The sequence below is a fragment of the Ascaphus truei genome, chromosome 9 (assembly GCF_040206685.1).
Source record: "Ascaphus truei isolate aAscTru1 chromosome 9, aAscTru1.hap1, whole genome shotgun sequence".
NCBI lineage: Eukaryota > Metazoa > Chordata > Amphibia > Anura > Ascaphidae > Ascaphus > Ascaphus truei.
The window spans coordinates 47,243,303-47,267,800 of record NC_134491.1 but is presented as its reverse complement, the minus strand read 5'-3'; the positions used below and the strand labels follow the sequence as shown (position 1 = coordinate 47,267,800).

General features: G+C 46.5%; 1 protein-coding gene across 7 annotated transcripts in view; it reads right to left on the bottom strand.

The window, feature by feature from the left end:
- The window catches only part of STON2 (stonin 2), an 85,492-nt gene that overhangs the window by 13,049 nt on the left and 47,945 nt on the right, over positions 1-24,498 (bottom strand). The gene's annotated exons all lie outside the window — the stretch shown is intronic.

The window sequence follows — 24,498 nt, the reverse complement described above, 5'->3', positions numbered from 1 at the left end:
CCACGTTTGCCGGTGTTACCATCATCAGTTGTGGACCAGCTAGAAACAATAATGTTGAGTACATCCCAAGTGCTATATATGATCTATATAATAACATTATATTATACATATGGGACATACAGTGACTGACGTATGCGGGCCCCAGAGTACAGATTACCGCTACTTATTGTGTTACTTATTGTGTTACAAACCTTCACTTCTGAGACAAATGGATGTTTAGACATGGGACCGCTACTTCTTACAGACACAAACTTCCACCTTGTGTAACGCGTGATCCAAACAGATCCAGTGGGTTTCTACTCACAATTAGGTTTCCCTAAATACGGCACACTCCCTAATACAAACAGCACCTCACTATGCATACCGTATCTCAGGGGTTCTCAACCCCAGTCCTCCCTCTCCCCCCCACGCCCCCAACAGGTCAGGTTATCCCAGCTTCAGCACAGGTTGCTCAATCAGGGGCTCAGTTGTTGACCGCTTCAGCACAAGTGGCTCAATCAGTGGCACAGTCTTTGAGCCACCTGTGCGGAAGCAGGGATATCTTGAAAACCTGACCTGTTGTGGGGTTCTTGAGGACTGGAGTTGAGCCCCCTGCAGTATCTGAAGGTCTGACATTTTCTTGCGGGTTGTGGGTAGGACTTGGGACAAACAGCAAGTGTCCTGGGGGGGGGGAAGAAAAAAACAAAAACACTTTGTGATGCTCAGCAGAATGCGAAGAGCGGCACGTGAACGGAGAGTCCCTTTTATGTGAATTTCTGCTTCAGTTTGCCCGGGAATTTAATTGGCCACTCGAGCTTTTGTACAATGCCGAATGCTTCCAGCACAGCACTTACAGGGCACAATGAAGCGAAACGCCATGCCCCCAACAGGGCTGTGAACCTTTCACCAGCGCCAAGAGATTAACCCCTTCGGTGCCAGCGGGGGTCCCGACAACGCTTTAAATCACAATGCATTGCTGATCCTTCAGGCAGAGAAGGGGTTAACCTCTGAAGAGGAATCCAATTGCAGTTGAAAGAGAACCAGCTCGCCCTAATCTGTACGGCCGGCCGGATAGAGTGTTATACAGATGTAAAACACCTCTTCTGGTGTATTGCCATCAGGAATGTTATATAGCAGATCTTTACAGTGCCATCCTGGCCACATATCCATCGTTCTTTTGGAACACGGAGACCTCCCAGGGTGATGCCCCTTATCAGCTCCCTAAAGCACCCCAAAACTACTGATTATTTTTTTTAAGATGTTGGTAACAAAATAACATGGGAAGATTTGGAAGGGGGCAGGTGTTCCAAGCAGTTCTGTGTTATTATGAGGTCACCCTGAGTGGCTTGCTCTTCGCTCATAAAATAATCACATACTTAGAAACAAATTAGATAGGTTGGCCTATTAATGGTTCTTTTTCACAGGTAAGTGGTACATGTTGGGAAGTGATCACTTGTTGCTAAATAGCAATATTCCAAATTGGACGGGAACATGCTAAACCTATATAGAATAATTTGCTCTGTGATTTACTTATAATGAGTATCCGGTGCACTTCCAAACGCATACAGCTCTTCCTTAGACATAATAGAAGAGGGGGAGGTGGGGCAACTCCAGTCTACAAGGGCCACAAACAGGCCAGGTTTTAAGGATATCCCTGCTTCAGCACAGGTGGCTCAATAATCAGTGGCTCCGTCATTGACTGAGCCACCTGGGCTGAAGCAGAGATATCCTTAAAACCTGACTTGTTGGTGGCCCTTGAGGACTGGAGTTGCCCCCCCTGTAATAGAACTTCCAGAAGCCAAAATGTGCAGTGTGTGCAAACAAATTCTGTACACTGACACATAGTCATACGTTGAAGCAGGATCCATCCTGGCAGGAGGTGCAGGAGGGGGTGGGGGTGCAGGAGGGGGTGGGAGGGCATGACGTTGCAGGATGAAGGGGGCAGCAGCTGTAACTTTGTGTTTACCAATAAATAAAAAAAAAACCTGTGTTCTCCACAATAATCTTTAGATGGCTCAAAGTTCATAGTCATACTCCAATTACTCTATAACGCACAATACAGTATGTTCATTGTCTCAGGTGTTTCAATGATGTCTCTCAATAGCGATTAGAGACAGGTTCAAAGCACAATCTATTCTGTCCCAAGACAAAACTGCAAGGAGCTGAGGTTAGTTTGTGTGGTCAGGGAGCTAATACAATGCTATGATATTGCAAGGAACAGGGACAGCCTGTTTGCAACGATTTCATTCTTTGTTACTCTTATTTGGGGATTCCAGTTTCTGGTGTTAATTTTTTTTTTTTTTGTAAAATCTGTGTGGAATTCTTAAGTTTCTTTTTTTTATTATTTCAAAACCTGAGTTCATCAGTGTTAACAATGAAAACAAATTGACGCATTTAAACGTACTGTTTATCTGTGCACTTTTTTTTAGTTTTCGTACTACCGGTTTGTCTCCTGTCTGTGACTGGGCTGCTGCAAGACGGGGAACGCAGGAAACCCTCGGGTTTCATCGGTTTTAACCAGAAGTGCAAGATGATGAATCGGTGGTGTTTTGATGTTGGTGTGTTTTCCGGTTAAAACAGAATCTTCCTTCTCTTATTACACACCACATAGTGAATTTGTGGAACATTTGTGGTTACGGAAGGTGAAATCCCAAAATAGATTTTTAAGAGGCACAAAAAATAGGAAAAAACTCATAAAACTATCCAGCACCCATGTGTTTTTCATTAATGTTTAGTTAAAACAGGGGTGGGAAACTCCAGTCCTCAAGGGCCACCAACAGGTAAGGTTTTCAGGATCTCCCTGCTTCAGCACAGGTGGTGCAATTGAAGACTGAGCCACTGATTAAGCCACCTGTGCTGAAGCAGGGATATCCTTAACACCTATCCTGTTGATGGCCCTTCAGGACTGGGGATACCCACCCCAGCGTTAGAATGATTAAACTCCAATTTCCTATGGAGATATCTCACAATATCCCAAAATATGTCTGGGGAATATTATAAACATGTTTTCGCACTGCTATAAATGTGTTTTATTCAGGGCCTGCACCCACTTTGTGTCTGTTCACTGAGAGCAGGCAGATAGAAGCTGAGCCAGCGATGACAGATGAGTACAGGACAGCTGCTCCTGTTTATAAACCTCTCTGCAGAGACAGTTCCTGTTGACAAACTCTGTCCACCTCTATATAAATAGAATGGCCAGGTTTCCAACTTCCTGCAGCAGCACTAATCCCAAAGATCAAGTTGAAATCCCCCCCCAACCCCCCATCAGGAAAAACTGTCTGTCCAGCCTATAACAGTCTGACCACCAGTCGCTGCATCATGCTACCTCTATATACACCTTAACTGCCCACAAAGAATCCACATTAACTTCCAGGCTCCACACTCCTCTCATTAGTTCCCATCTTTGGTTTCTGATCCTCTCTCTTACAAAGTCGTCTCCTTTCTATTCCACGTCTTGAATGTTTTGTCACCCCTGAGCCCCTCTTCACTCACTATCATCCACTTTCACATCAGCATCATTCTCTCTTACTTCTTCAAATCCAGTCTAAAAACTCTTTGTCTTACAAAAATCCATTATATGACCCATGAAACCAACTTACATCCCTGACTATGCACCTGGATTTTCATACTTGGCTCACACTGCTAGAGCTGCGGCCTAGAAAAGCAGTGGGTTGTGGGTTCTAGTCCTGTTGGGTCTGACACCATTCCCAGTCATTAGGTTGGTACCTTAGGCTTATCAAATCTATATAGTTGGCATGGAAATCCTTTTAGGAAATGTTGGATGGGACTCATTTAAATATACTTTGCATTGCCATTAGCATATCTCCCAGCCCGGTACCTCGTGTCTGCTCCATTCTCAGCACAGGTATGTCTCCCTAATTTATTTGGAAGGACATTTGAGGGGATATATATACAACTGGTGACACTTAATACATTTGAAAGGTGTGTGTTCCTTTTTAACAATCCAGCAATGGATACTTAAAAATCCAGCCGGATTGTATTCAATGACGAATTTGAATCAATCTGTCCAGATTCTTTAGTATCCAATCCGCAGATGGATTTTAGTGGGTGGGACGGATTTTGTCGAAACGATCCGCGGAATTCTGGGGAACGGTTATGGCAGTTCCGCCCATCCCAAGTAATTTCCCCATGTTTACTGTTTACTGCTTTTATTTTTACATGGTATTATTATGCCCGTTCTGTAAAAATGTGTATAGATAGATCCTTGCCATTTCATATGGAATACACTTGGAGATAAGGTAACTTGCCCAAGGTCAGAGAGCTTGTGAAACCAAGAACAACTGAAATCTTCAGAAGAGCTGCACTTTTTCACCAGATAACAGTGGAATTTACTGTATGTAACCAGCATATTCTGTTGCTCTAATGTTGACACTGGAGAGTCAGTTTTATATTGGGTATCAGCCGCAATATGATAATTCTATGCATAGATTGTAAGCTCTTCGGGGCAGGGACTCCTTTTCCTAATGTTACTTTTACGTTTGAAGCGCTTATTCCCATTATGTGTTATATTATAATCATGTGTTTTACTGCTGTGAAGCGCTATGGAAGTATGTATGTATGTATTTATATAGCGCCATTAATGTATATAATGTATACCTTGTTCATTTATGTAACTGTATTTGTAACCATGTATTATTTTGTTTTACTCTGTGCCCAGGACATACTTGAAAACGAGAGGTAACTCTCAATGTATTACTTCCTGGTAAAATATTTTATAAATAAATAAATAAATAAATAATTAATGTACATAGCGCTTCACAGCAGTAATACACGTGACAATCATATAAATAACACATAAAGAGGAGAAGTGCTTCAGACATAAAGGTAACATTTAGGAAAAGGAGTACCTGCTCCGAAGAGCTTACAATCTAATTTGTTGGTAGGAAGAACGCACAGAGACCTATGTACCTGGATTGCACTATATAAATAAAGATATACATACATTTAATGTGCCAAGTTAAAAATAACGCTAAAGAATGGAGTCACGTAAAGAAACGTGACTAGCACATTTCTCCTATCTAATGCTGGACCAATGTCACCAAACAAAATCCTTCTGCATTGTTAACAAGCAAATATTAGCGGCTTGAGACATGACTGCTAGTCCATTACAAACCGACACCTCTCTTCCACGATATGAAACAGTGTTACAATGTTCCACCGGAATACAATAAGCGACGTACACGCAAGTCGCTGTGGCCAGATGTTATTGTTCCGATTCCCCATGTAAATAACCATCCAAAGGGAATCAGTGCAGGTTGTAAAGGAATTCCAGCTTGTGTCTTAATCATTAAATTACACTAATAACCCATTACTGTGTCCCCGGTGAATAATATTCTGTCCCACGCGGAAGGGGGGTACACACTTGTTGGTACTGAGGTACAGCTTACACTTGAGTTGTATCTTATTTACGGTGGATTCTGTCAGTTCAGAGATAATGAGAACAAGATGTATGTATGTTCTGTGCTGTACTGTGCTGTGCTGTCTGTATCTACTGTGCTGTCTGACTGTGCTGTCTGTATGTACTGTGCTGTCTGTATGTACTGTGCTGTGCGTTCTGTATGTACTGTGCTGTCTGTATGTACTGTGCTGTCTGTATGTACTGTGCTGTCTGTATGTACTGTGCTGTGCGTTCTGTATGTACTGTGCTGTCTGTATGTACTGTGCTGACTGTATGTACTGTGCTGTCTGTATGTATGTACTGTGCTGTCTGTATGTACTGTGCTGTCTGTATGTACTGTGCTGTCTGTATGTATGTACTGTGCTGTCTGTATGTACTGTGCTGACTGTATGTACTGTGCTGTCTGTATGTACTGTGCTGTCTGTATGTACTGTGCTGTCTGTATGTATGTACTGTGCTGTCTGTATGTACTGTGCTGTGCTGTCTGTATGTACTGTGCTGTATGTTTGTACTGTGCTGTCTGTATGTACTGTGCTGTCTGTATGTACTGTGCTGTCTGTATGTATGTACTGTGCTGTCTGTATGTACTGTACTGTCTGTATGTACTGTGCTGTCTGTATGTATGTACTGTGCTTTCTGTGTGTACTGTGCTGTCTGTATGTACTGTGCTGTATGTTTGTACTGTGCTGTCTGTATGTACTGTGCTGTCTGTATGTACTGTGCTGTCTGTATGTACTGTGCTGTCTGTATGTATGTACTGTGCTGTCTGTATGTACTGTGCTGTCTGTATGTACTGTACTGTCTGTATGTACTGTGCTGTGCTTTCTGTGTGTACTGTGCTGTCTGTATGTACTGTGCTGTACAATTCTATTCTCATATTTAACCTTTTGCTGTCAGAGATGCCTGCAATAAACCTACACATCTATATGTACAATGCACTGGAGGCTCGTCTCCTTCTTGCGGTGGAAGGCTGTGCTCCTGCCGCAGTACCGACGGAGGAATTGTGAGTGCTCGTTTCCCCTATGTTACACAGGGAAGCCTACAATACATCACCCGGGTTTCTATTTAATACGTAATATTCTATTCTACATTTCCCCCCAAACTTGGCTGTGAACCCAACATTTGAGTTTTTCATAACAGAAATGCTTTTACACACCCGAAGAAGAAACCTGTGAGATTTTCAAAGCTCTGAAAACTATCATTGCATCGTTGAACTAATGTTGGTCCGTTACAAGGTACCACTAGCTACATTGAACCGGCTTTTCTCCAGGACCAGGCTACCAGAACTGTGACGTACAGGAAACATGGCTCAAGTTCTGACTCACAAGGATGACAGCTCTGGTTGAGAAAAACAAAAAAGAACGATTCCTGCGCTCCTACCAATTAGGCTAAAAAATAATAGTGATCTCATGAGTAAGGGTTATTTAGTTAAACCCTCTGGCCAAAGCATTATAAGCCTGCAGCCACGACACGGCATAACCAAATTTGCAGGTACCTACACTGAATATATGTAATTATTGTCCCAGCATGTTGAATAGGGTCCTAATGATTAACATCTTTACTGCCAGAAACTAGTACAGAATCACTTTGCTATGTCCCTCCCTGTGTGACACACCTGGCCATGCATGAGTAGATCCATCATCACTCCTGTAACAGTCAAGCCGCTACGCAACTCTGAACAATGGCAGGAAATCAACAGCTCCAAAAAACGGTCTGTTATCTGCTCTGCCATGCTCAGGTTCCACTTCTCCTCACTGCCATGCTCAGGTTCCACTTCTCCTCACTGCCATGCTCAGGTTCTGCTTCTCCTCACTGCTATGCTCAGGTTCCACTTCTCCTCACTGCCATGCTCAGGTTCCACTTCTCCTCACTGCCATGCTCAGGTTCCACTTCTCCTCACTGCCATGCTCAGGTTCCACTTCTCCTCACTGCCATGCTCAGGTTCTGCTTCTCCTCACTGCTATGCTCAGGTTCTGCTTCTCTTCACTGCCATGCTCAGGTTCCACTTCTCCCCACTGCCATGCTCAGGTTCCACTTCTCCTCACTGTCAAACTCAGGTTCTGCTTCTCTTCACTGCCATGCTCAGGTTCCACTTCTCCTCACCGTCAAACTCAGGTTCTGCTTCTCCTCACTGCCATGCTCAGGTTCCACTTCTCCTCACCGTCATACTCAGGTTCTGCTTCTCCTCACTGCCATTCTCAGGTTCCACTTCTCCTCACCGTCATACTCCGGTTCCGCTTCTCCTCACTGCCATGCTCAGGTTCTGCTTCTCACCGTCATATCAGGTTCCGCTTCTCCTCACTGTCATACTCAGGTTCCGCTTCTCCTCACTGCCATGCTCAGGTTCCGCTTCTCCTCACCGTCATACTCAGGTTCTGCTTCTCCTCACTGTCATACTCAGGTTCCGCTTCTCCTCACAGCCAGGCTCAGGTTCCGCTTCTCCTCACAGCCAGGCTCAGGTTCCGCTTCTCCTCACAGCCTGGCTCAGGTTCCACTTCTCCTCAAAGCCTGGCTCAGGTTCTGCTTCTCTTCACTGCCATGCTCAGGTTCCACTTCTCCTCACTGTCATACTCAGGTTCTGCTTCTCCTCACTGCCATGCTCAGGTTCCACTTCTCCTCACTGTCATACTCAGGTTCTGCTTCTCCTCACTGCCATGCTCAGGTTCCGCTTCTCCTCACAGCCTGGCTCAGGTTCCACTTCTCCTCACTGCCATGCTCAGGTTCCACTTCTCCTCACTGCCATGCTCAGGTTCCACTTCTCCTCACTGTCATACTCAGGTTCTGCTTCTCCTCACTGCCATGCTCAGGTTCCACTTCTCCTCACTGTCATACTCAGGTTCCACTTCTCCTCACTGTCATACTCAGGTTCTGCTTCTCTTCACTGCCATGCTCAGGTTCCACTTCTCCTCACTGTCATACTCAGGTTCTGCTTCTCCTCACTGCCATGCTCAGGTTCCACTTCTCCCCACTGCCATGCTCAGGTTCCACTTCTCCTCACTGTCAAACTCAGGTTCTGCTTCTCTTCACTGCCATGCTCAGGTTCCACTTCTCCTCACCGTCAAACTCAGGTTCTGCTTCTCCTCACTGCCATGCTCAGGTTCCACTTCTCCTCACCGTCATACTCAGGTTCTGCTTCTCCTCACTGCCATTCTCAGGTTCCACTTCTCCTCACCGTCATACTCCGGTTCCGCTTCTCCTCACTGCCATGCTCAGGTTCTGCTTCTCACCGTCATATCAGGTTCCGCTTCTCCTCACTGTCATACTCAGGTTCCGCTTCTCCTCACTGCCATGCTCAGGTTCCGCTTCTCCTCACCGTCATACTCAGGTTCTGCTTCTCCTCACTGTCATACTCAGGTTCCGCTTCTCCTCACAGCCAGGCTCAGGTTCCGCTTCTCCTCACAGCCAGGCTCAGGTTCCACTTCTCCTCAAAGCCTGGCTCAGGTTCTGCTTCTCCCTGACATGCTCAGGTTCCGCTTCTCCTCACTGCCATACTCAGGTTCTGCTTCTCCTCACATCCATACTCAGGTTCCGCCTCTCCTCACTGCCATGCTCAGGTTCCGATTCTCCTCACAGCCAGGCTCAGGTTCCGCTTCTCCTCACAGCCAGGCTCAGGTTCTGCTTCTCCTCACTGCCATACTCAGGTTCCGATTCTCCTCACAGCCAGGCTCAGGTTCCGCTTCTCCTCCCTGCCATGCTCAGGTTCTGCTTCTCCTCACTGCCATTCTCAGGTTCCGCCTCTCTTCACTGCCATACTCAGGTTCCGCTTCTCCTCACTGCCATACTCAGGTTCCGATTCTCCTCACAGCCAGGCTCAGTTCCTCACTGCCAAACCACATATCTGCGTGAGCAATTTATTTAGCTTCATGAGGAAGGCTGATATTCATTTTTAAATTGTACTTTGGAGCTGCAAATGTAGATATACATAGTTTGTGCCTATCTGCACGAATGAATTGCCAGTGTGTGTATACCTGTGTGAGCATAAACTCCAGTGTATCTACCTGAATATACAGAGATGGAATGAGATTAAAGGAACCACAATTAGATGTTTCTCCTCACTGTCAAACTCAGGTTCTGCTTCTCTTCACTGCCATGCTCAGGTTCCACTTCTCCTCACCGTCAAACTCAGGTTCTGCTTCTCCTCACTGCCATGCTCAGGTTCCACTTCTCCTCACCGTCAAACTCAGGTTCTGCTTCTCCTCACTGCCATGCTCAGGTTCCACTTCTCCTCACCGTCATACTCAGGTTCTGCTTCTCCTCACTGCCATTCTCAGGTTCCACTTCTCCTCACCGTCATACTCCGGTTCCGCTTCTCCTCACTGCCATGCTCAGGTTCTGCTTCTCACCGTCATATCAGGTTCCGCTTCTCCTCACTGTCATACTCAGGTTCCGCTTCTCCTCACTACCATGCTCAGGTTCCGCTTCTCCTCACCGTCATACTCAGGTTCCGCTTCTCCTCACTGTCATACTCAGGTTCCGCTTCTCCTCACAGCCAGGCTCAGGTTCCGCTTCTCCTCAAAGCCTGGCTCAGGTTCTGCTTCTCCCTGACATGCTCAGGTTCCGCTTCTCCTCACTGCCATACTCAGGTTCTGCTTCTCCTCACATCCATACTCAGGTTCCGCCTCTCCTCACTGCCATGCTCAGGTTCCGATTCTCCTCACAGCCAGGCTCAGGTTCCGCTTCTCCTCACAGCCAGGCTCAGGTTCTGCTTCTCCTCACTGCCATACTCAGGTTCCGATTCTCCTCACAGCCAGGCTCAGGTTCCGCTTCTCCTCCCTGCCATGCTCAGGTTCTGCTTCTCCTCACTGCCATTCTCAGGTTCCGCCTCTCTTCACTGCCATACTCAGGTTCCGCTTCTCCTCACTGCCATACTCAGGTTCCGATTCTCCTCACAGCCAGGCTCAGTTCCTCACTGCCAAACCACATATCTGCGTGAGCAATTTATTTAGCTTCATGAGGAAGGCTGATATTCATTTTTAAATTGTACTTTGGAGCTGCAAATGTAGATATACATAGTTTGTGCCTATCTGCACGAATGAATTGCCAGTGTGTGTATACCTGTGTGAGCATAAACTCCAGTGTATCTACCTGAATATACAGAGATGGAATGAGATTAAAGGAACCACAATTAGATGTTTTAAAGGAACCATAATTAGATGTTGACTAAAAATCCTCTGAGCCAGTCCTGTTATTGTGTCTAGTTGAGATAGCATTAGAGTGGTTGGGCCTTTTCAACTGAGTGAAAATTGTTGCCTGGTTAACCCAACTGTACATTACCTGGCTTCCCAATATATAAAAAATGGGCCTTCATCTCAAATATGGCGAGGTCCTCCAGCTTTTCCACACCATTCTTTATTCTAATTAATATCAGGCTTACTGGCAGCAAGGACATTCAGTCATGTAATGTTTGGGGTAATGTGTGATATTTAGAAGCCCTTTCTTATTGGCATTGCATGGGGCTGAAATATTGTGTGGTGAAATGCATTTAATGTTAAACTAAGCTAATTGGGAATGGTCAGCGTATATCACTTCAATGTTATATGAGCTTTAGGGACTAACTTTAGGAGGAAGGCAGGTCTGAAATTCAGGACAGGTGACCCCATTAAAGGGAGATGTTTTAAGGGGGCTGCAGTTTAAAAGATAATGGAAGCCGGGCAGAAAGAACGAGCAGGGAGAAATAAAAGGCATTATAAAGAAGGCCACGCAAATATGCCACGTGGATCGTGGTCAGGAGCCAGGACCATTTTGCTGGCAGGAAATAGCTGCAGAAAGAGAGCAGTGGCATCAAAGACGTTTCCAACGTGAGCTCGGCATTCTCACAGCCAGGGACAAAATGAATAGCATTGAATACAATAGTGATGGAGTAAAGGTTAGCCAAGGACAAGGTGGCGAAGGCATGAGAAGTGATACGAGCTTGTGTCAGGGCAAAGAAAGTGACACCGAAGCAGATACAGTCTGGGGGTTTGCCGAATTTCACTTGCAGAGTGATACACATGGGACGGGTTTCCAGCAGAACGTTAGAAGAGGTCCCAGTAAGCATTAAAGAGGAACATCCCCACGTAAGGATAACAGAGCTAAAAGCAAAGCCACTGATATGAGAAAATGTTGCTGCCGCTGGTAAGCGTGTGTGGGTAATCTAATGAGGAACTCCAACTATATACCGAAGAGAAGAGACACAACGTTTCCAAGCGTATTCACAAGGCGATGAGCAGGCGGAAGGGATAATCTCTGCTTTAGCATGATATCCACAGACAACCATTCTCTCTCATCCAGGTAGCAGCACAAAACATGGCTGGTGGACCACTCATACATCAACTGGGCCGGCAAACCGACGCAAGACAGACTGTACGACAGGGGTGAGCAACTCCAGTCCTCAACGGCCATCAATAGGTCAGGTTTAAAGCATATCCCTGCTTCAGCATAGGTGGTGCAGTCTTCAAATGAGCCACCTGTGATGAAGCAGGGATATTGTTAAAACCTGACCAGTTGGTGGCCCTTGAGGACTGGAGTTGCGCACCCCTGCTGTACGATATGCAGTTAGGGTTACCCACAGAAGGACTTTGTGCCAAAGTTGAGATTTAGAGGTAAGTGTTGGGAACAAGAATGGCAGCCGTGAGAAAGCGTGGAACACAGAACAAAGTGCCCTGCATCTCGGGGGACACGAGCTGGGGGGCGAAATCATTAGACTTAACCTTTAATATACAGGAGGGCTGTGCCAGATTATGGGCACTATGGCGCTTGTGGTGTTACGGTCACAGCTGGATGGGCATGGAGTGAGGAAGAGAGTGAACAAAGACATATGCAGCTTCATCCTTTGGTGGGGTAGTAAAGTGGTGGTAATAAATAGGCCTGGACATATTTAACACCAACACACAGGGGTTGCTTGCTATCGCACATCGTAAGGGTCACAGCTGGGGGTAGGTTTCGGTATCACTTAAGAAGGCTGAAGTAGTATCTCGTTGTGGCAGCGCTGCCATGCCAGCCTTGATGGGGTTGCAATAGCAATGACGCTATGTACGTGCCACGTGGTTAAACAGATGGGCAAGAGACCTGGCTCACTGGCTCAGTCACAGAAAAGGTTTTGCGGCTCGAGAGGCGCCAGCTATACTGCTGGGTCTGCACATTGGCGAGAGGAAGCGCCAGTTGTGCCGCTGAGCTGAACCAGCCACAAAGCTGGGGGCAAGTGGCCCCAAAATCTCCCCTCTTATGGGTTTTCCCCTGATTTAGATGGACAGCCGGAAGTTTGTGTCCTGCTAATAAAGCTGTGACCCGTTTTATCCCATTGATGCCGCATCGTGCCCTTTTATTTGGGAAGGTGCAATGCTGTTGTCGGGCAGTTTAAGTGGATATCACAGGCACTCTGTGAAGTGAAGCAGGGGGTATCAGACAGGGAATTACTACAGGGTACTTCTAATACACTCATACCTTTCTACCTCAGATTAACCCTTTCAAAGGGCCCAGGAAGACATTGCAAAACCTCTAGGGATAAAGGCCTTATAGCTGGTCCCTATGAGAGGTTACGGGAAAGAGTTCAGGACATGAAAGCACTTCTTACTTTTCTAATGAACGCGTTTCTGACGGTCCCCCTCCTCCGGAGTGCCTCACATACTATGCTGGATGCTATGAAACTAGCATTACTCTGAATATGAATACATTACAGTCTGTACGTTTCATTAACCTTTTCAGAGCACTGCTGTGTGGTAGCCAGGAAGCAATACCCATTAACCCATTGGTTGCTTTGCCATGGCTTGCAGGCCCCTCTGGCAGATAGAGGTGAGTGGAAACATTCTTTAATGTCCTGTAACTCTGACCTCTGTGACCTTCCCCTATGTAAATACATAGTAACTGATCCGTTTACTTAATGCCAAACCCTGACACACAGACATTTACTGTGCAGCTCGGGCAGGACACATTCTTACCTCTCAGGTTCCCAATAGTTTCTATATACTGTATATTCTACAGGATTACTTACTTAATATTTATTATTTCAGCGCGGTGCATGAGAAATGGCGAAGCAGCTCACAAAACCAATAGTGAAAGGGAAATGTAACCCATTCTACAGGACAGAGAGGAACCATCAACCCCCATGTTTAATCTCAAATACCAGTCATGTTACAAGGTTATCCTCTACACAAGTCTGACTTTCCACGTACATTTTAAGTACCTCCAGTTTTGCCACATGGCATATATTCAAACTCCTCTAATTTACTGTACCGATCATATTATATTGTGGCTCTTTGTGCTACAAGAGGGAAACATTACAAAGCCTGATGATGTGCGACTTTAACATTTTCACCTTAAATTGTTTACAGATCCAGGAGACACATAAGTACCCTCCCCCGCTGCCTACTAACATGAAAAGGCATCCATGTTTTATTTCATTTACAGAGAAGGCAGCTCGTTAGGAGGCTGAAAAAGCAAAGATACTCAGCCCCATTATACAACCCGTACCCAAGGGAACACAAATACTCCGCCCCCCAAACCTACACTGCTTCAGCAATGGGATTTCCAGCCTTCCATTGCAAGGCCAAGCACAGGGACTCACTCTGTTGTGCATTCCCAGATAGAACCCCCACAGAAGGAGTGGGGAGGAATGCATTGAGCACACACTGGCTGCCCTGTCCAGTGCTGGCAGCAGCAGGAATATTAGCATTACAAGTGTGCTCTCTGTGTGGAGTGATAAACACTGCAAACCGCCCTGAAACATTTGCTGTTTTATACCAAGCGGTCGGTGTACACAACAGCACAGGCCACAAACAGCTTGCAGTCTAACGCAGGAACAAGGGGCACAGGGACTTGTGAAAGTCTGGAACGCAGTAAGGAGACAAGGCTGAAATAAGTCATATTTATGTCATGTGACCTTTCCCCGAGTTGCCGGCAGATTCCGGCAGAATCCTCGCTCCAACACTCCAGGTTCTTCCTGAAAGTACCAGGATAGGGACAGAAGAGGGAGAGACAGGGACAAAGGGACAGAAAGCTGAAATACCCCACAGACAGGGGACAGTGACGGGGAAAGGAAACAGAGTGAATAAATCACATGGATATCAATGTGAAATCTGGGTCACAATATTTGCCCTTAGTTTTGCAGCTGGAATATTTTGATAAATAACCCCCCCCCCCCCCCCCCCAAATCCTGTCAGAGAGATACTCAGTACTGTATGAATTTGGTTACATGTGCACACCTGGATGTGGTGATCATTTATTGTGGGGTGAAATGGGTCCTTTCTGGCTTGGCAGTGTATTGTATGTATGTATATCTTTATTTATTTAGCACCATCCTTGTACATAGCGCTTCACAGCAGTAATAAACATCACATAAAATAACACATAATGGGAATAAGCGCTTCAAACATAAAAGTGCCACTAGGATAAAGGAGTCCCTGCCCCGAAGAGCTTACAATCTAAGGCCTCGTTCAGGGTGCTGGCTTCGGAGGGAGGGCGTGCTGACGTGCGTGCGGCCGTGGGATACAATGTATTTAAAGTGAACTGTGGTTGTCAGGGTAGCAGTGGCCCTGTCTCCTAAGTACAGAGTTGACGCTGGCTACAGTTTCAATAAACAAGCCAGGTTGTTTTTTGAAGCTGCAGCAGCGTCACTGGGACCTCGGCAGCCAATGAAATCATTCTTGAGAATGATTTCAAGACAGCAACTTGGATCCCTAACCTCAGGTCTGTAGCCCCGCCCCCTCCCCGCCTCCTCAACGCCTGAAAAAGTCTGCTGGGGAGGATGAACACACATCGCCCAGCAGACTGCCGCCCTCCCTCCCGAACGCCCTCCCTCCAACTCCTGCCTCTGGCACCCTGAACGAGGCCTAAGGGGTAAGTAGGAAGAACGTAGAAAGACAGTAGGAGGGTGTTGGATCTGTATTATTCAAATACATGAACAGTTGCATACACCTGGGTGAATCCAGCCTTGTGACAGAAGCCAGAAAGACTTATTAACGGGTAAAGGAGGAGCATGTCTGCTTATGATTAATTTAAATTCTGAAAACCACCCCAATTGCTGCTGCCCGTGCTGGAAAAAGCTGGGATCATCGTCTGACGCGCATGAAAAAGCAATGGTACTGTGCTGAATGCATTAGTATAAAACAGTGATTACAAATGAGTAACAAAAGAGGGAGAGGGATTAAGTGGTATGATATCTTTTATATGACAAATCAGGCAGGGAACGAGGGCGAGAAAAGTGCGTCATAATATCATATTACGTGTATATATATATATATATATTTATATATATACTGTATATATCATATATTTGGTGGTTAGTTTGCTGATGCTTGAAAGGGACACAGTTGGGACGGCTCTGTAACATTTAGTTACATTATTTCTTCCCTTACATTCCTAGCCACTGGCACATTCCTAATGACAAAGTCTCCTCCTTAGTCAGAGGTTAATATAATATGTATCCTGTGCACTGTAACACAGTGTGTTCCTATTCACGCAGAAGGGATATGTCTGGCGCTGCTATAGGATGAATCACCAGGGCTGCTCTGGACTTGAATTCGTGGTTTGCCCCAGGGCAGCTTTTATTAACCTGTGACTCTGGAAAGGTGAAGCTCTTCAGTGCAAGGTTTGGGCAAACGACATTCACTGCATATCTCCCAATTATTATTTATTTCTATATAACGCCAACCGTATACGTCACAGCGAAATACAGGGGGCTCCATATACAAGAAGAGATAAGAGGGTCTGATGAGGAGGAATCACACGGAAGAGGAGATAGAAGATTATCTCTACACCAGAGAACTAGATCTCGTTCAACCATCCCATTTGAAAAGCAAAAGGGATATCTCCATAAGCAGGAGCCAAGTACCAACTTGATAGATATATTACATTGGAAGCAATGGTTGAAGTCTAACAGTACAAACGAGTAACACTATTTTTTATTTACCAACGTGCATTTCCTAATGCTAAACCGATTAACCTCTTCTGTGCAAAATAATGCGATGCTGGCCCGCTCTGGCACTGCAGGGGTTAAGAATCCTGCAATTATCCTTCACTGTCAGAGAAGTGTTTAACCCAGGGGTTCTCAAATCCAGTCCTCAAAGCCCCCCCCTCCCCCAACAGGTCAGGTTTTGAGGATATCCCTGCTTCAGCACAGGTGGCTCAATCAGTGGCTCAGCCAAAGACTGAGCCATTGATTGAGCCACCTGTGCTGAAGCAGGCTCTTCTACTGAGCCACAGATTGAGCCATTTGTGCTGAAGCAGGGATAGCCTTAAAACCTGACCTGTTGGGAGGGTCTTGAGGACTGGAGTTGAGAACCCCTGGGTTAATGTATGGCACAGAAAGGTTTTTGAAATATTTATTCTATCCCTGCACCCCCCCCCCTTCCAGTCCTCACCCTCAACGCACCAACCCCCCACGAAAATAACTTGCCATTCACGCACAAAATAAAGATGAACAAAGGAACTTCGGGGCAGAGCGCTGAGCTGCAGACAATACGCTGCAAGATGGGGAGCCTAACCTGTTGCTACGGCAACCAGTGAAACCTCTCCTGTGCTATGGAGGGGCCTGGGAAAGTGAGCTCAGCCAGCCCGGAGTACGGGGCGGGAAAGCAGCTCCGGCGAGGAGCGTACAGAGTTTATCCCATCACCTTCCCACTCACTGCAATAAAATAGCAAGCAGACATGTTGCTCATAAAATTGGCCCCACTGGAGGAAAATGGCGGAGTGCGCACTGGTCTTCTAAGCCAGGGGAGCGCAAACTGTCCCCCATGCGCCCCTCTGCCTGCACTCCCCCCCTGCCCGTGCCTCCCTCCTTACCAAGGTCTCTGGCGTCAAATGACGCTGCGGGGTCATGTGACGTCACATTGCCATGGCGACGTGTCGCTGCCGACAAGGTAAGAGAAGTTGCAGAGGCCTCCACGTGATCCCTCGGCATTTAATTTAAATGCCGGGCCCAAAAACATATCGTGTAACCTGCTATTTAGGCCTGGGGCAACATGCTATCCGTTGTACTCTTTCTACCCCCATGTGTGGTATCTCTGCACACGCCACGTGTGATGTACAACCGTCAAGAGAGAGAGAGAGTGAAAGGGTTAATTCAGGAGTGCTCAACTTCAGTTCTAAAGACGCCCCCAAACAGGTCAGGTTTTAAGGATGTCCCTGCTTCAGCACAGGTGGCTGAGTCGAAGAGCCTGCTTGAGCCACCTGGGCTGAAGCAGGAATATCCTGAAAATCTGAACTGACGGAAAGGGCCTCTCCCTTCCTGGGACCTTAATCAATGTCATCTGGAGCTGACCGCCTCTTGCTGGGAAAGACTTCACCTCACCTCCACTCAAATAAGTAGGGTTATAATCTTCCCCAGCACGGGGAAGGCGGCTTCACGGGAAATTCAATAAGGGTCAAAGATTCAATGAGGTTCATTTTAAAACGGAGTGTGGCTGCCAGTGAGTGACACTCACTCCTAGTAAGGGGGCCTGGCAGTCACTGCTCTCTTGTTACTCTTTTGAAAGGTACAGTATCCGTGAGAGGCCAAAAACACACAGAGGCAACAAGATAGGACAAGCAGCAGACAGGGTGGCCCAGGGACATGGGGAGTTAACCTCTTCCCTGCCTCACAAGACTGAAATAACGTCTCAGGCTGCCATTTCTAGGTGTATTCCAAGTGTATGCTACAGGGTGATACTAGGCGCGCACAGGAGGAGGACGACATGTGTGTGCAAAGGAGGATGACATGCGTGTGCAAAAGGAGGATAACGTGTGTGCAACAGCGGGATGACATGAATGTGCAACAGGATGACATGCGTTTGCAACAGGAGCATGACATAGGTGTGTAACAGGAGGATGACCTGCTTGTGCCATGGAGGATGACCTGCTTGTGCCATGGAGGATGACCTGCTTGTGCCATGGAGGATGACATGCATTTGCAACAGGAGGGTGACATGTGTATGCAATGGGAAGGTAACATGCTTGTGCAATGTGAGGGTGGTATGCGTGTGCAACAGGAGGGTGACATGCGTATGCAATAGAAGGATGGAATGCGTGTGCAATGGAAGGATGGCATGTGTGTGCAAGAGGAAGATGACGTGTGTGCAACAGGAGGATAACATGCGTGAGCAACAGGCGGGTGATATACATCTATAACAGGAGGATAACATGCGTGAGCAACAGGCGGGTGATATACATCTATAACAGGAGGATAACATGCGTGAGCAACAGGCGGGTGATATGCATGTATAACAGGAGGATGACATGCGTGTGGAACAGGAGGATGAGATGTGTGTGCAATTGGAGGATGGTACCTGGAAGCATAACATGTGCAATAGAAGACTTGTGTACAACAGGGAGAAATCATTTGATAATTAACCCCTTCACTGCTGAGCAATGTAGCAAAGACGCACAACGCGACTGTGGAACGAAATTTCCAGAGCCAGCGTCACAACCCCTTCCATTCCAGGACAGTTGTAGTTTAAAGCATGGCTGGCTGCATTTTTACAATGCCCCACCCCCCCACCCCCCCTCCGGGTTTATTCACTGACACGCTGCAGCTTTACCTTAAACCCTGCAGGACGGTTAGTCACAGATCTCTGCACTGCTCAGTAACTCAGGGGATCAGGGATTCAGCGTAGCTGCACGCAGAGGAGCATCTGACTGCAGGGAGCGTGGGACTCAGAGACACTCACATGTATTATATTATTATATTATAGGGCTTTGATCAGGCATTTAAGTGTTGGTGCAAAGCAGGAATCATTATAACATATAGTTCACATTGAGAATTTATTGTTTATTGCGCTGACTGTGTAAACATCAATGTAAGTAGCAGAGTAATACAGGCACAATGTATCACTGTCCTGGAGAACTTGCAATCTAATTTGTGCTTGGGCACCAGGATACAGAACCTCTACTGATGCCAGAAATGTAATATAAAGTCTGGCCCATTGCATGCTGCATGGGACCTGTATCACTGTCCCTTTTCTGTCCATGTTTTGGCTCCTTTTGTTCATCGCAGTACTACATGCAGCTTAGGGGCAGGTGGGCGCTCTGATGGAGCAGTTTCAGTTCAGCGTAGGACCGGCTGATAACATTGTGCTGCATTATTGTAATGGGGGGAAGTGGGGGGCACAAAGAGTGAGAAGTGTGACAGGGAAATGTAGGAGAGTGGAGAAGGTATAGCATCAGGAGGGACTGAGCAGTGAGGGCAAAGGTGAGAGTAGCACCGGGGCAGAGACCGGAGGTTACAACTAATACAGGGGCGGCCAACTCCAGTCTTCAGGGGCCACCAACAGGTCAGATTTTAGGGATATCCCTGCTTCAGCACAGGTGGCTCAATCAAAGAGGACTTTGTGTGGGGAGGAGAGTAGAATTGCTGAGTGTGAGGGCTGTGTGTGTGGGGAGGAGAGTGTGAGGGCTGTGTGTGTGGGGAGGAGAGTGTGAGGGCTGTGTGTGTGGAGGAGAGTGTGAGGGCTGTGTGTGTGTGTGTGTGTGTGTGGAGGAGAGTGTGAGGGCTGTGTGTGGGGAGGAGAGTGTGAGGGCTGTGTGTGGGGAGGAGAGTGTGTGTGTGTAGGGAGGAGAGTGTGAGGGCTGTGTGTGGGGAGGAGAGTGTGAGGGCTGTGTGTGGGGAGGAGAGTGTGTGTGTGTAGGGAGGAGAGTGTGAGGGCTGTGTGTGGGTAGGAGAGTGTGAGGGCTGTGTGTGGGGAGGAGAGTGTGTGTGTAGGGAGGAGAGTGTGAGGGCTGTGTGTGGGGAGGAGAGTGTGAGGGCTGTGTGTGGGGAGGAGAGTGTGAGGGCTGTGTGTGTGTGGGGAGGAGAGTGTGAGGGCTGTGTGTGTGTGGGGAGGAGAGTGTGAGGGCTGTGTGTGGGGAGGAGAGTGTGAGGGCTGTGTGTGGGGAGGAGAGTGTGAGGGCTGTGTGTGGGGAGGAGAGTGTGTGTGTAGGGAGGAGAGTGTGAGGGCTGTGTGTGGGGAGGAGAGTGTGAGGGCTGTGTGTGGGGAGGAGAGTGTGAGGGCTGTGTGTGGGGAGGAGAGTGTGTGTGTAGGGAGGAGAGTGTGAGGGCTGTGTGTGTGGGGAGGAGAGTGTGTGTGTGGGGAGGAGAGTGTGAGGGCTGTAAAGAGGAGAATGTACATGTAGCAGACATGTGCAGAGGTGTAACCTGTCACAGTACGTGTAGCAGACATGTGCAGAGGTGTAACCTGTCACAGTACGTGTAGCAGACATGTGCAGAGGTGTAACCTGTCACAGTACGTGTAGCAGACATGTGCAGAGGTGTAACCTGTCACAGTACGTGTAGGAGACATGTGCAGACAGTATGACCTATCACAGTAAGCAGGGATATCCATAACAGCTTTCCTGTTTGTGGCCCTTGAGGACTGAGTTTGAGACCCCTGGATTCAAAAGTAAAAAATAAATCTTTTACAACTGTGAATTTGTTTAACTATGTGCTTGTGCGTCATTGTGACAACGTCTCCGTCTCATTTAGTTGAAGCATGAAACTGCAAGGTCAACATAACTGTATATATCTGTGCCAAGGTATGCAGCATTGCCAGGGCACATTGCAAGCAGAATGCATTGCTAGCCTGAAGAGCTTACAGTCAGCTGTGGATATGAGCAGTGGAAGGTTTGGTGATTCAGTTTAACAAACTATCAATGACCTGTTATTGAACATGTTCCCAGTGCTGCGAATATCATGTGACGCTCCAGAAAATGAAAACCGCTCTCCGAGATGTTACAAGCTTGTCATGTGTGGGATGACAACATTTAGGATGACAGATGGCTTACGATTGCTATGTATTTTAGTACTGCACTAACAGCATATGCTGCACAGTACATAGCAGAATAAGATAGGGACATTAAATACCTGTTTCCAAAAGCTTACAATCAAATTGGTGAGCAACTCCTTTACTTTGCCCATGTCCCAACTGTAAAGTATTTCACATATGTATGTATTCCACATACAGAGGAACTAAAGTCCTCATTATCAGTCTTTGACTGAGCCACCTGTACTGAAGCAGGGATTTCCTGAAAACCTGGCCTGTTGGTGGCCCTTGAGGACTGGAGTTGGCCAGCCCTGCTCTAGATTATAATTAAATCTGTGTTTTCATGTTATTTTCCCACTTACTACAAAGAGCTCAGTCCAAATAATAATTAAAAGATGTTATTTTTTAATTGGGACAAAGTCAATATATATTTCCATAAATACTTCCTTTCATAACACACACACACACACACACACACACACACACACACACACACACACACACACACACACACACACACACACACACACACACACACACACACTATATATATCATTATGATCTCGTCCTTAAAGCTACCAGAATATCTAAGAATATTATTTGTAAAGAACTGTTTTAGGGTTTTAGGAGTATAAAAACAGTGGAAACATTGAAAATCACATCCAACTGTAAAATAAATATATGTATGTCTTCCTGGGATTTCACATGGCATAAAGATGTAATATATATATATAATGTAGGATATTCTATTAACAACACTCAAGGAACTTCATGAAGTATCAGGTTTATTACATCTCCAACGCTTTGGTTCAACATAGTGAACCTTTCTCAAGAAAACCTATCCAATGGAAACATATCCAATGGACACCTATCCAATGGAAAACTATACAATGGACACCTATCCAATGGAACCCTATCCAATGGAACCCTATCCAATGGACACCTATCTAATGGACACCTGTCCAATGGACACCTATCAAATGGAAACCTATCCAATGGACACCTATCCAATGGACACCTATCCAATGGAAACCTATCCAATGGACACCTTGAGAAAGGTTCACTGTGTTGAACTGAAACATTGGAGATGTAATAAAGTGGATACCGCTTTCTCAAGTTCATGGAGTGCTGCTTTTTCTTACATTTGGACACTGGGGATTCTTCCTTTTGAGCGAAGCACCCGTAATATTTCTTTGATTATGAGTGCAAAGGTATTTTCATTGGATATTCTATTAACATGTGTTTTGTAAAACCAGGATTAACTAAGCTCTTATGAAAAAGGTGTTAACCTATCTGGGAAGTTATACACTTTAGTAAACTATTAGGGAGAAGGAGCAGTTCAGTGAATAAAGAAACTGACTCCATAAGCAATGACACCGAGTGTGAATCAGGGGAACCTGGTACAATTCCCGGTGTTGGCTCCTTGTGACCTTGGGCAAGTCACTATCTCCCTGTGCCTGAAAGCCTTATCTGGGCAGGGACTGTGTCTGTGAAGCACTATATGAAAAAGTTATTATTATAGCGTTTTTACGCCTTTCACATGGGCCCTGCACCCAGTGACCGACCCCTCGCATGAAATGTTCCATTACAGTATGCTGCAGCATCACATTCAGCTCAGTAACTCTTATATCAGGCAGCATTTATGGGGTTAATAATAATAAAGATATTGTTTCTTATATAGCAATGACAGAGGAGGAAGCGTCTCTGTTGCTCTCCTCTCCCTCTATCACTTGCTCACTTGACCCCATCTCCCATATAACCCTGTTAATTCCACTGTAATCTCTACACTTACCCACTTTCCCACTCCTCCCTCTGCTCTGGTACTTTCCCACCTCCTTCCAACATGCAATAATTATACCTCTTCACATAAATTACACTATGGAGCCTACCTGTCTCTCTTAGGCTAGGTCCCCGCAGCCTGCTGCAGCGCGTGCTGTGGCGGGCGCTGCATGGACAAGAACCGTCCCTCATTGGGGCCGGGCCCGCTACCTACCCTGATCTTTCTGAAGATAGAAAAACTGTGTTCAGGACTTGCAACGGAGCCCCACGGCAGTTCAGCCAAATAGGGCGAACCTGCCAAGTGACGTCATGGCTGCGCCCCCCTGTCTTTCGCCCTGCAGCTCTGAACAGACCGGGGAACAGAGCTGCATGCACTGGCAGGCGCGCGTGTGTAGCGCCGACACCAGGGCCGTAGCCTTACTATCGCCCTGGTGAGAACTTTTACCTTCCAAACTATTGAACGCCTTGTATTCTCTCGCTTGCTCCTTTTTCTCAATTCCTAGACCTTCTACAATCTGGCTTCCGCACTGCTCACTCCACTGAAACAGCCCTCACCAAAATAACTAACTCGCTTCATATATTACTCGGCAGCTTTTGATAAGGTGGACCACTTCTCCTATGCATGCTCCATACTCTTGGTAACAACAGAGCTCTACCCTGGACTTCCTCTTATCTCTGTCATCGTATTGTCCATCTTTCTTGTGCCAACACCTCCACTTCCTCTGTCGGTCTCTCTATTTGAGTACACTAGGGCTCTGTCCTGGAGTTTCTTCTCTTTTTCTCTCTACAGGCTCTTCAGAGGCCACCTTATTACATCTTTTGCATTCAAATATACCCTCTACACTGATGACACACACATTTACATTCAAATCCCAGGTCATACACCTGGTCTCTAGAATAATGTCCCTGAATATCATCCTGAATGACCCCTTGTCAACTCAAACTTAACATGTCGAAGATGTAGCTCCCCATATTTTTCCCTATTACTGTCACTAGCACTATCAAACACCCAGTATGTATGTCTTTATTTATATAGCGCCATTAATGCGCTTCACTGCAGTAATATACGTGACAATCATAAATAACAAATAATACAAATAACAGATCATGGGAATAAGTGCTTCAGACATAAAAGTAACATTAAGGAAGAGGAGTCCCTGCTCCGAAGAGCTTACAATCTAATTGGTAGGTAGGAAGAACGTACAGAGACAGTAGGAGCGTATTCTGGTAAGTGTGTTTGCTGGGGGCCAAGCTTTATGTATCATGTGTCTTAAGGTGGGTATTAAAGGTGGATAGAGAGGGTGCTAGTCGGGAAATGAGGGGAAGGGCATGAGGTGGGGGGCTGCCAGTGAGAAAGGTTTAATGCAGGAGAGGGTTTTAGATAAACAGGGGGTAGAGAGAAGACATCCTTGAGCAGAACGCAAGAGTTGGGATGGTGCATAGCGAGAAATTAGGGCGGAGATGTAAGGAAGGGCAGAAGAGTGTAAAGCTTTAAAAGTGAGGAGGAGAATTGAGTACGAGATGTGTGATTTGCTAGGAAGCCAGGAGAGGGATTTCAGCAAGGGAGACGCTGAGACAGATTTAGGAAAGAGTAGAGTGGTTCTGGCAGCAGCGTTTAGGATAGATTGTAGGGGA